General features: G+C 44.9%; 1 protein-coding gene across 2 annotated transcripts in view; it reads right to left on the bottom strand.

The window, feature by feature from the left end:
- Positions 1-12,602, bottom strand: part of ASAP1 (ArfGAP with SH3 domain, ankyrin repeat and PH domain 1) — a 409,622-nt gene that overhangs the window by 267,654 nt on the left and 129,366 nt on the right. The gene's annotated exons all lie outside the window — the stretch shown is intronic.

Here is a 12,602-nt window from a genome sequence, read left to right as displayed (position 1 = left end):
CTACACATGTACAGAGCCTCATACGTGTATCTCATCTACACATGTACAGAGCCTCCATATATATGTATCTCATCTACACATGTACAGAGAGCCTCATACGTGTATCTCATCTACACATGTACAGAGCCTCCTCATACGTGTATCTCATCTACACATGTACAGAGCCTCCTCATACGTGTATCTCATCTACACATGTACAGAGCCTCCTCATACGTGTATCTCATCTACACATGTACAGAGCCTCCTCATACGTGTATCTCATCTACACATGTACAGAGAGCCTCATACGTGTATCTCATCTACACATGTACAGAGCCTCCATATATATGTATCTCATCTACACATGTACAGAGAGCCTCATACGTGTATCTCATCTACACATGTACAGAGCCTCCTCATACGTGTATCTCATCTACACATGAACAGAGCCTCCTCATACGTGTATCTCATCTACACATGTACAGAGAGCCTCATACGTGTATCTCATCTACACATGTACAGAGCCTCCATATATCTGTATCTCATCTACACATGTACAGAGCCTCCATATATCTGTATCTCATCTACACATGTATAGAGAGCCTCCTCATACGTGTATCTCATCTACACATGTACAGAGCCTCCTCATACGTGTATCTCATCTACACATGTACAGAGCCTCCTCATACGTGTATCTCATCTACACATGTACAGAGCCTCCTCATACGTGTATCTCATCTACACATGTACAGAGCCTCCTCATACGTGTATCTCATCTACACATGTACAGAGCCTCCTCATACGTGTATCTCATCTGCACATGTACAGAGCCTCCTCATACGTGTATCTCATTTACACATGTACAGAGCCTCCTCATACGTGTATCTCATCTACACATGTACAGAGCCTCCATATATCTGTATCTCATCCACACATGTATAGAGAGCCTCCTCATACGTGTATCTCATCTACACATGTACAGAGTGCCTCCTCATACGTGTATCTCATCTACACATGTACAGAGAGCCTCCTCATACGTGTATCTCATCTACACATGTACAGAGAGCCTCCTCATACGTGTATCTCATCTACACATATACAGAGAGCCTCATACGTGTATCTCATATACACATGTACAGAGAGCCTCCTCATACGTGTATCTCATCTACACATGTACAGAGCCTCCTCATACGTGTATCTCATCTACACATGTACAGAGCCTCCTCATACGTGTATCTCATCTACACATGTACAGAGAGCCTCATACGTGTATCTCATCTACACATGTACAGAGAGCCTCATACGTGTATCTCATCTACACATGTACAGAGAGCCTCATACGTGTATCTCATCTACACATGTACAGAGCCTCCTCATACGTGTATCTCATCTACACATGTACAGAGAGCCTCCTCATACGTGTATCTCATCTACACATGTACAGAGAGCCTCCTCATACGTATATCTCATCTACACATGTACAGAGCCTCCTCATACGTGTATCTCATCTACACATGTACAGAGCCTCCTCATACGTGTACGTGTATCTCATCTACACATGTACAGAGCGCCTCCTCATACGTGTATCTCATCTACACATGTACAGAGAGCCTCCTCATACGTGTATCTCATCTACACATGTACAGAGCGCCTCCTCATACGTGTATCTCATCTACACATGTACAGAGAGCCTCCTCATACGTGTATCTCATCTACACATGTACAGAACCTCCTCATACGTGTATCTCATCTACACATGTACAGAGCCTCCTCATACGTGTACGTGTATCTCATCTACACATGTACAGAGCCGCCTCATACGTGTATCTCATCTACACATGTACAGAGCCTCCTCATACGTGTATCTCATCTACACATGTACAGAGAACCTCATCATACGTGTATCTCATCTACACATGTACAGAGAGCCTCCTCATACGTGTATCTCATCTACACATGTACAGAGCCTCCTCATACGTGTATCTCATCTACACATGTACAGAGAGCCTCCTCATACGTGTATCTCATCTACACATGTACAGAGAGCCTCATACGTGTATCTCATCTACACATGTACAGAGCCTCCTCATACGTGTATCTCATCTACACATGTACAGAGAGCCTCCTCATACGTGTATCTCATCTAGACATGTACAGAGAACCTCCTCATACGTGTATCTCATCTACACATGTACAGAGAGCCTCCTCATACGTGTATCTCATCTACACATGTACAGAGAGCCTCCTTATACGTGTATCTCATCTACACATATACAGAGAGCCGCATCATACGTGTATCTCATCTACACATGTACAGAGAACCTCCTCATACGTGTATCTCATCTACACATGTACAGAGAGCCTCCTCATATGTGTATCTCATCTACACATGTACAGAGCCTCCTCATACGTGTATCTCATCTACACATGTACAGAGAGCCTCCTCATACGTGTATCTCATCTACACATGTACAGAGAGCCTCCTCATACGTGTATCTCATCTACACATGTACAGAGCCTCCTCATACGTGTATCTCATCTACACATGTACAGAGCCTCCTCATATGTGTATCTCATCTACACATGTACAGAGAGCCTCATACATGTATCTCATCTACACATGTACAGAGAGCCTCATACGTGTATCTCATCTACACATGTACAGAGAGCCTCATACGTGTATCTCATCTACACATGTACAGAGCCTCCTCATACGTGTATCTCATCTACACATGTACAGAGAGCCTCCTCATACGTGTATCTCATCTACACATGTACAGAGAGCCTCATATGTGTATCTCATCTACACATGTACAGAGCCTCCTCATACGTGTATCTCATCTACACATGTACAGAGAGCCTCCTCATACGTGTATCTCATCTACACATGTACAGAGCCTCCTCATACATGTATCTCATCTACACATGTACAGAGAGCCTCCTTATACGTGTATCTCATCTACACATATACAGAGAGCCGCATCATACGTGTATCTCATCTACACATGTACAGAGAACCTCCTCATACGTGTATCTCATCTACACATGTTCAGAGAGCCTCCTCATACATGTATCTCATCTACACATGTACAGAGCCTCCTCATACGTGTATCTCATCTACACATGTACAGAGAGCCTCCTCATACGAGTATCTCATCTACACATGTACAGAGAGCCTCATACGTGTATCTCATCTACACATGTACAGAGCCTCCTCATACGTGTATCTCATCTACACATGTACAGAGCCTCCTCATACGTGTATCTCATCTACACATGTACAGAGAGCCTCATACATGTATCTCATCTACACATGTACAGAGAGCCTCATACGTGTATCTCATCTACACATGTACAGAGAGCCTCATACGTGTATCTCATCTACACATGTACAGAGCCTCCTCATACGTGTATCTCATCTACACATGTACAGAGAGCCTCCTCATACGTGTATCTCATCTACACATGTACAGAGAGCCTCCTCATACGTGTATCTCATCTACACATGTACAGAGCCTCCTCATACGTGTATCTCATCTACACATGTACAGAGCCTCCTCATACGTGTACGTGTATCTCATCTACACATGTACAGAGCGCCTCCTCATACGTGTATCTCATCTACACATGTACAGAGAGCCTCCTCATACGTGTATCTCATCTACACATGTACAGAGCGCCTCCTCATACGTGTATCTCATCTACACATGTACAGAGCGCCTCCTCATACGTGTATCTCATCTACACATGTACAGAGCCTCCTCATACGTGTATCTCATCTACACATGTACAGAGCCTCCTCATACGTGTACGTGTATCTCATCTACACATGTACAGAGCCGCCTCATATGTGTATCTCATCTACACATGTACAGAGCCTCCTCATACGTGTATCTCATCTACACATGTACAGAGCCTCCTCATACGTGTATCTCATCTACACATGTACAGAGCCTCCTCATACGTGTATCTCATCTACATATGTACAGAGAGCCTCCTCATACGTGTATCTCATCTACACATGTACAGAGCCTTCTCATACGTGTATCTCATCTACACATGTACAGAGAGCCTCCTCATACGTGTATCTCATCTACACATGTACAGAGAGCCTCATACGTGTATCTCATCTACACATGTACAGAGCCTCCTCATACGTGTATCTCATCTACACATGTACAGAGAGCCTCCTCATACGTGTATCTCATCTACACATGTACAGAGAACCTCCTCATACGTGTATCTCATCTACACATGTACAGAGAGTCTCCTTATACGTGTATCTCATCTACACATATACAGAGAGCCGCATCATACGTGTATCTCATCTACACATGTACAGAGAACCTCCTCATACGTGTATCTCATCTACACATGTACAGAGCGCCTCCTCATACGTGTATCTCATCTACACATGTACAGAGCCTCCTCATACGTGTATCTCATCTACACATGTACAGAGAGCCTCCTCATACGTGTATCTCATCTACACATGTACAGAGCCTCCTCATACGTGTATCTCATCTACACATGTACAGAGCCTCCTCATACATGTATCTCATCTACACATGTACAGAGAGCCTCCTCATACGTGTATCTCATCTACACATGTACAGAGAGCCTCATACGTGTATCTCATCTACACATGTACAGAGCGCCTCCTCATACGTGTATCTCATCTACACATGTACAGAGCCTCCTCATACGTGTATCTCATCTACACATGTACAGAGCCTCCTCATACGTGTACGTGTATCTCATCTACACATGTACAGAGCCGCCTCATATGTGTATCTCATCTACACATGTACAGAGCCTCCTCATACGTGTATCTCATCTACACATGTACAGAGCCTCCTCATACGTGTATCTCATCTACACATGTACAGAGCCTCCTCATACGTGTATCTCATCTACATATGTACAGAGAGCCTCCTCATACGTGTATCTCATCTACACATGTACAGAGCCTTCTCATACGTGTATCTCATCTACACATGTACAGAGAGCCTCCTCATACGTGTATCTCATCTACACATGTACAGAGAGCCTCATACGTGTATCTCATCTACACATGTACAGAGCCTCCTCATACGTGTATCTCATCTACACATGTACAGAGAGCCTCCTCATACGTGTATCTCATCTACACATGTACAGAGAACCTCCTCATACGTGTATCTCATCTACACATGTACAGAGAGTCTCCTTATACGTGTATCTCATCTACACATATACAGAGAGCCGCATCATACGTGTATCTCATCTACACATGTACAGAGAACCTCCTCATACGTGTATCTCATCTACACATGTACAGAGCGCCTCCTCATACGTGTATCTCATCTACACATGTACAGAGCCTCCTCATACGTGTATCTCATCTACACATGTACAGAGAGCCTCCTCATACGTGTATCTCATCTACACATTTACAGAGCCTCCTCATACGTGTATCTCATCTACACATGTACAGAGCCTCCTCATACATGTATCTCATCTACACATGTACAGAGAGCCTCCTCATACGTGTATCTCATCTACACATGTACAGAGAGCCTCATACGTGTATCTCATCTACACATGTACAGAGCCTCCTCATATGTGTATCTCATCTACACATGTACAGAGAGCCTCCTCATACGTGTATCTCATCTACACATGTACAGAGCCTCCTCATACGTGTATCTCATCTACACATGTACAGAGAGCCTCCTTATACGTGTATCTAATCTACACATATACAGAGAGCCGCATCATACGTGTATCTCATCTACACATGTACAGAGCCTCCTCATACGTGTATCTCATCTACACATGTACAGAGAGCCTCCTCATACGTGTATCTCATCTACACATGTACAGAGAGCCTCCTCATACGTGTATCTCATCTACACATGTACAGAGAGCCTCCTCATACGTGTATCTCATGTATCTACACATGTACAGAGAGCCTCCTCATACGTGTATCTCATCTACACATGTACAGAGCCTCCTCATACGTGTATCTCATCTACACATGTACAGAGAGCCTCCTCATACGTGTATCTCATCTACACATGTACAGAGAGCCTCCTCATACGTGTATCTCATCTACACATGTACAGAGAGCCTCCTCATACGTGTATCTCATCTACACATATACAGAGAGCCGCATCATACGTGTATCTCATCTACACATGTATAGAGAACCTCCTCATACGTGTATCATCTACACATGTACAGAGCCTCCTCATACGTGTATCTCATTTACACATGTACAGAGAGCCTCATCATACGTGTATCTCATCTACACATGTACAGAGCGCCGCCTCATACGTGTATCTCATCTACACATGTACAGAGAGCCTCCTCATACGTGTATCTCATCTACACATATACAGAGAGCCGCATCATACGTGTATCTCATCTACACATGTACAGAGCCTCCTCATACGTGTATCTCATCTACACATGTACAGAGCCTCCTCATACGTGTATCTCATCTACACATGTACAGAGCCTCCTCATACGTGTATCTCATCTACACATGTACAGAGCCTCCTCATACGTGTATCTCATCTACACATGTACAGAGCCGCATCATACGTGTATCTCATCTACACATGTACAGAGCCTCCTCATACGTGTATCTCATCTACACATGTACAGAGAGCCTCATACGTGTATCTCATCTACACATGTACAGAGAGCCTCATACGTGTACCTCATCTATTTACATATGTACAGAGAGTGTGCTCATACGTGTATCTCATCTACACATGTACAGAGCCGCATCATACGTGTATCTAATCTTCAGCTAGTGAAATAAGTATTGAACATGTTGCTAATTGTCTAAGTAAATATATTTCTAAAGGTGCTATTGACATAAATTTCTCACCAGATGTCAGTAGCAACCCATCCAATCCACACAGGCAAAGAAATGACCATAGATGTCCATAAATTTAGTTATGTGTAATAATGAGAAATGACACAGGGAAAAAGTATTGAGCAAAGGAAGGAAGAGAAGTGGAAAAAGCCATGGAAAGTCTGAATCTATCAGTAATTAGACAGCGATCCTGCCACTTGGTGAAAAATAATATCAGCTAGTGCAACTGATGGCCTATAAAAAGGTGTCTGAAGTGCCACACAAGAAACATCTCATGATGGGTAAAACCAGTGAGCGGTCTCAAGATCTTTTCAATGTTATTGTTGTAAAACATACTGATGGCATTGGTTATAGAAACATTTCTAAACTACTGACTGTTCCAGTGAGCCCTGTTGGGGCCACAATCCAAAAGTGGAAAGCACAGCGTTTCACCATAAAATGCCCACAACCAGAATCTCCCCAAAATATATCTGACATAGGAGTAAAAATAATTATCAGAAGAGTTGTCCAGGAGCCAAGGAACACTTATGAAAAGCTACAGAAATACCTGGAATCAGCAGGTAGAATTGAAAGAAAACAAAAAGTAATGCACTCCCCCTCCATGTCCTGTATGCACACTCCTGTATGCACACTCCTGTATGCACGCTCCTGTATGCACGCTCCTGTATGCACGCTCACCATGCAAGACTCCATTGCTGAACAAAAACCTTGTTCAAGAGAGTTTATAGTTTGCTAAATAACATTTACAGAAGCCTGTGTGTCATGCTTGGATTTGGGGAGAGTCTGGCGTGGGGCAAACAGGGGTTTCACCACGACAAACAAGGGGTACATCGAGGGCACTTTAACAACGGTGGGCCCTAGTGCTAGTGAGAGGGAAGATGGACACCTCCTCCACTTACCTGCGACTGTACCCTTCACGCCTAGCCAGTTCATATACAGGTTCCTCACCTGTCGCCGAGCAGGAACCTGAAGCCCTGAGAGACCCTGCAGTAAGCCCTGGCTAGTGAGTGGGAAGGTAAGGATCACTAGTCTCACCGCTGCACTAAAACAGCACACAAGGGAAGGAAGACAAACAGAGGAATCAACAAAGAATAAATTCCTTCTTCTTGGCAGCAGTCAGCCACCAGGACTGCAGCAAAGAAATTGGAACTGGCAATCTCACCGTAGGACCCTTAACAGAGGTATCACCACCCGACTGCATAGCCATACACTCAGGAATGACGGTCGCCCCCTGACACCACTTTTCCAGGGGACATACCGAGGCCTAAGATTGACCTGAGGAGTGGGAAGATTAACACTGCTTATCTCTGATTTAGGCTTAGAGTGCACGGAAGACAAGACAGGTGTAATGGAGGCGATGCATACACCCAGACCGTCTTCCTCCATATGGTCTGGGGGGAGCGATTTTTCAGATGGAACCACTGTGAGGAATAAGAGGAAAAACAGATTTTTTCACCTTACACTCGGGATTAACCTGAGGACAGGTAAGGGTATCCTCTCTTTGTACTGGAAAATTCTTAGCCGGCAAACTGGGGAAAATGGAGGAAACGTACACGCGCTGGTCGCCTTCCTCATTACGACCAGGGGAAGGCAGCTTTTTAACAAATGTTACACGTTTGGGGATTGATGGACAAACCCCTATGAAATGAACCTTAAGACCACAGTAAAAGCAGACCCCGATCCCACGGTGAACCGCAAGCAGTCTAACATGATGGGAGACACCCCCCACCAGCATGGGTTCATCCAGATGCACCTGTGGAACTCTCCTGAGGAAGAACTACAGGGAATTGGGTCCTACTTGGTCTCTCCCTAGGGCTGCTTTCACACATCAGTTTTTTGCCATCAGGCACAATCCGGCAAAAACATGAAAAAACGGATCCGGCGTCTGTTGCCGCCGGATCTGTTTTTTCCCTCATAGACTTTCATTAGCGCCGGATTGTGCCTGATGGCCTTGCGTTTCATCTGGTTTTTGCCAGATCCGGCAAAATGTACTTGTGTGGCGGCCGGATGAAACGTTGAAGGCTGCTTTCACACCTCCGGATTCAATCCAATCACACCTTAGGATTTCAATCCTAAGTACTTAGGTGTAATCCTTGATAGAAGTCTAACTTTTAAATCCCATCTGGATAAATTGGCACAGAAACTGAAAGCACGCAATAATATTATTCAGAAACTTTGTGGATCCTCCTAGGGCTCGGCAACATCTGTTTTGAGAACATCTACTCTTGCCCTGGTGCACTCTGCTGCAGAATACTGGCTCCAGCATGGTTATCTACTCTTGCCCTGGTGCACTCTGCTGCAGAATACTGGGCTCCAGCATGGTTAAATAGCTGTCATGTAAACTTAATTGACACTCAGCTGAACAACTCTTTGCGTATAATATCTGGTGCTATTAGACCTACACCTGGTCACTGGTTACCTGTGCTGGGTCATATCGCACCCGCAAATCTAAGAAGACAAAAGCTCCTACTTAAAGAATACACTAAAGTAGGGAATAATGAAAAACTTCCAATACACCAAAATATCAGAGATGTTACAATACAACGATTGAAATCAAGACACCCACCCATCCGAACTGCAATCACCTTGCATGAACAAGACTTCAATTTAGAGGAGAAATGGCGAGAACTTTGGGTCAATGTAGTAGAAGGTGATCCCCAAATGTTCCCTAATTTACAAAACCCTCCACCAGGCTTCAATCTACCAAGGAAAACATGGGTTACTCTAAATCGTATCAGAACAAACTTTGGCGTCTGTGCAGATTTTATGTATAAGTGGGGAAAATATGACTCTCCGACCTGTGACTGTGGAGCAGATGGTCAAACTATCCAGCACATTGTTGAGGAGCCCCCTGAGATCCTACCATGGTGACAAGAAGGATTTCTATATTGTAAATGATAACGCTATTGCATATATAGAAAATCTTGATATTCAAATTTGATTTTTTTTATCCTTTTGATATTTTTCAATCACTGTCTATTGTCTGGTGTTTACTTTTATATGATGGTAAGATATACGTTCATACGATTAAATAAACACCTCCGGTTTTAGCAGAGCCGGCCAATCCGGCTCTAAAACCTATGCAACAGATGCGGCGACAAAACCGCATCCTTTGCATAAGTTTTTTACATGCGGCCCGTCCGGTTTTTGCCGGTTGCATCACGCTCCTGAGCATGCGCAGTGCAAAAAAACGCATGCGGCGGCCGGATGCGTTTTTTGCCGCATTGCACCGCATCCGGCATCCATAGGCATGCATTGGAAAAAGCGCCACATCGGCCGGATGCGGCGCAATGCAGTTTTTTTTGCCGGACAAAAAAACGTGCCAGGCAACTTTCCATCCGGCCGCCGCATGGGCTAAATATGCCGCATCCGGCAAAAACCGGACGCAACGCAAGGCCATGCGGCACAATCCGGCACTAATGAAAGTCTATGCGGAAAAAACGCAACCGGTGGTAAAAAAAAACGCTTGCGGTCTTTCTGCAGAGCTGGATTGTGCCGCACAGCAAAAACCGGAGGTGTGAAAGCAGCCTAAGGCTACTTTCACACATCAGTTTTTTGGCATCAGGCATAATCCGGCGTGTGCCTGATGCAACAGATCCGGCGCAGAATATGCAAAAACGGATGCGCCGGATCCTTTTCTTTTTGACGTATCCGATATACCTGATCCGTCAAAAAACGGATCCGGTGCATCCGTTTTTGCATCCGTTTCGTCCGTTTTTTTTTTTTACTGGATCCTCTTTTTTTTTACAATAGATTGGAGCATGCTCAGTTTAAAAAAAATAGATCTGGCGTCCGCATCCGTTTTTTGTCGCATTTCGCCGGCGTCTATAGGCTTCTGTTGTAAATTGCGCTGAATCCGGCGCGATGCATTTTTTTTGTCAGAGACAAGAAACGTTACAAGAGACTTTCCATCCGGCCGCCGCATTAGCCAATTACGACGGATCCGGCAAAAGCCAGATGCAACGCAAGGCCATCAGGCACAATCCGGCGCTAATACAAATCAATGGGGATAAAACGGATCCGGCGCCGGATCCGTTTTATCCTTTTTTTCCGGATTGTGCCTGATGGAAAAAAACTGACGTGTGAAAGTAGCCTAAGGCGTCTATCCACACTTATAGCTAGGGACATGGTGGCCTCCGATGACTTTGGAGCAGCATACTGGATGAGAGAATCCCTCAGCCGAGCAAACCCTGAAAAAACGGACTCCTAAGAGCCAGATCATTCCATTGGATGTCTGTGGCCCATCTCCAGTACTCACAGCAATACTCCTTTGCAGGCGGCGCCCCCTACTGGAGACTACAAAGATTAGATTCCACCAGGGAGACGCCATTGGAATCTTCATAGACCAGAGCCAAAGCCACAAAGAACGCGTTCACTGACCGTAACGCCAAAGAATCAGTAGGTAGAGAGTAGGCCCAGGACTGGGGATCTCTCGCGACACGAAGACTACAATCCCCACCCGCTGTTCCTCACTCCCTGAGGAACAAAGCCGGAGCTCAAAGTATAATCTGCAGGTTCCCTCAAAGACCCTGAACCTGTCACGTCCCCCCCCAGAAAAACTATCTGGGAGGATAACCTTAGGTTCAGGCTGTGACTGAGCCATGACCAGCAGACCAACCACATGCTGCAGATGTTGCACCACCTGAAACCACATCTCCACCACCTCTTGAGATAGAGTCTGCAACAGGTGTGCTAATGAAGCGTTATATCGGCTCATCAATAAGGTTGGCTGGTTATAATGTCATGCATGGACATAGAGAGAGTCCGGCGTGGGGCAAAACAGACAACACACAAGGGTTTCACCACAAAAAACAAGGGGTACATCGGGGACACTTTAACAAAGGTGGGCCCTAGCACTAGCGCAACTGTAACTGTACCCTGTACTCCTAGTCAGTCCCGATACAGGTTCCTCACCTGTTACTGAGCAGGAACCTGAAGCCCTGAGAGTTCCTGCAGTAAGTCCTGGCTAGTGAGTGGGAAGGTGAGGATCACTAGTCCCACCGCTGCACTAAAGCAACACACCGATGGAAGTAAGACATACAGAGGAATCAACAAAGGATAAACTCCAACTTCTTGGCTGCAGTCAGACACCAGGACTACAGCCTACACACAACAGACAGAAAGTAAGGGTTCCAACAGCTCCTTCCACCTCCAGGCCAATGTCTCTGACTGAGGATTCAGTATAACTGGTAACTCTACAGGGAGTAGAGGGTATATAAGGACTGGGAGTGGTCCCAATACTGGAAGCACCTGAAATGGTAATGAGAAGGAAAACTGACATTAACCCAGAAACTGCCAAAGCAAAGGAAATCAATTTAATATTGAGAATCTTGCATGGAAATTAACTTTCTAGCCCTGAATCTGTCACTAGTCTCAAAAATGCAGAGACACCCGTGACACTGTGAAATACTGGGAGAATATAGTCTGGTCTGCTGAGAACAAAATTGAACTCCAAACATTGTGTTTGGAGGTCAAAAGGCACATGAAGTGTGGAGGTGGGAACATCATGGTGTGGGGCTGATTTTCAGCATGCGGCACTGGCAAATTTTATATAATTGTGGGAAGGATGAATAGACAAATGTATCGAGACTTCCTGATAAAAATCTGCTGCCGTCTACCAGGATGATGAAGAGGAAACAAGGGTGGACATTTCAGCAAGACAATGATCCCAAACACACAGACAAGGAAACTCCACTGGTTTCAGAGAAAGAAAATAAATCTGCTAGAATGGCCGAGCCGATCACCAGAGCTGAAT

This window comes from Anomaloglossus baeobatrachus, chromosome 6 (assembly GCF_048569485.1).
Source record: "Anomaloglossus baeobatrachus isolate aAnoBae1 chromosome 6, aAnoBae1.hap1, whole genome shotgun sequence".
Lineage (NCBI taxonomy): Eukaryota > Metazoa > Chordata > Amphibia > Anura > Aromobatidae > Anomaloglossus > Anomaloglossus baeobatrachus.
This window is presented reverse-complemented; position numbering and strand designations above follow the sequence as displayed.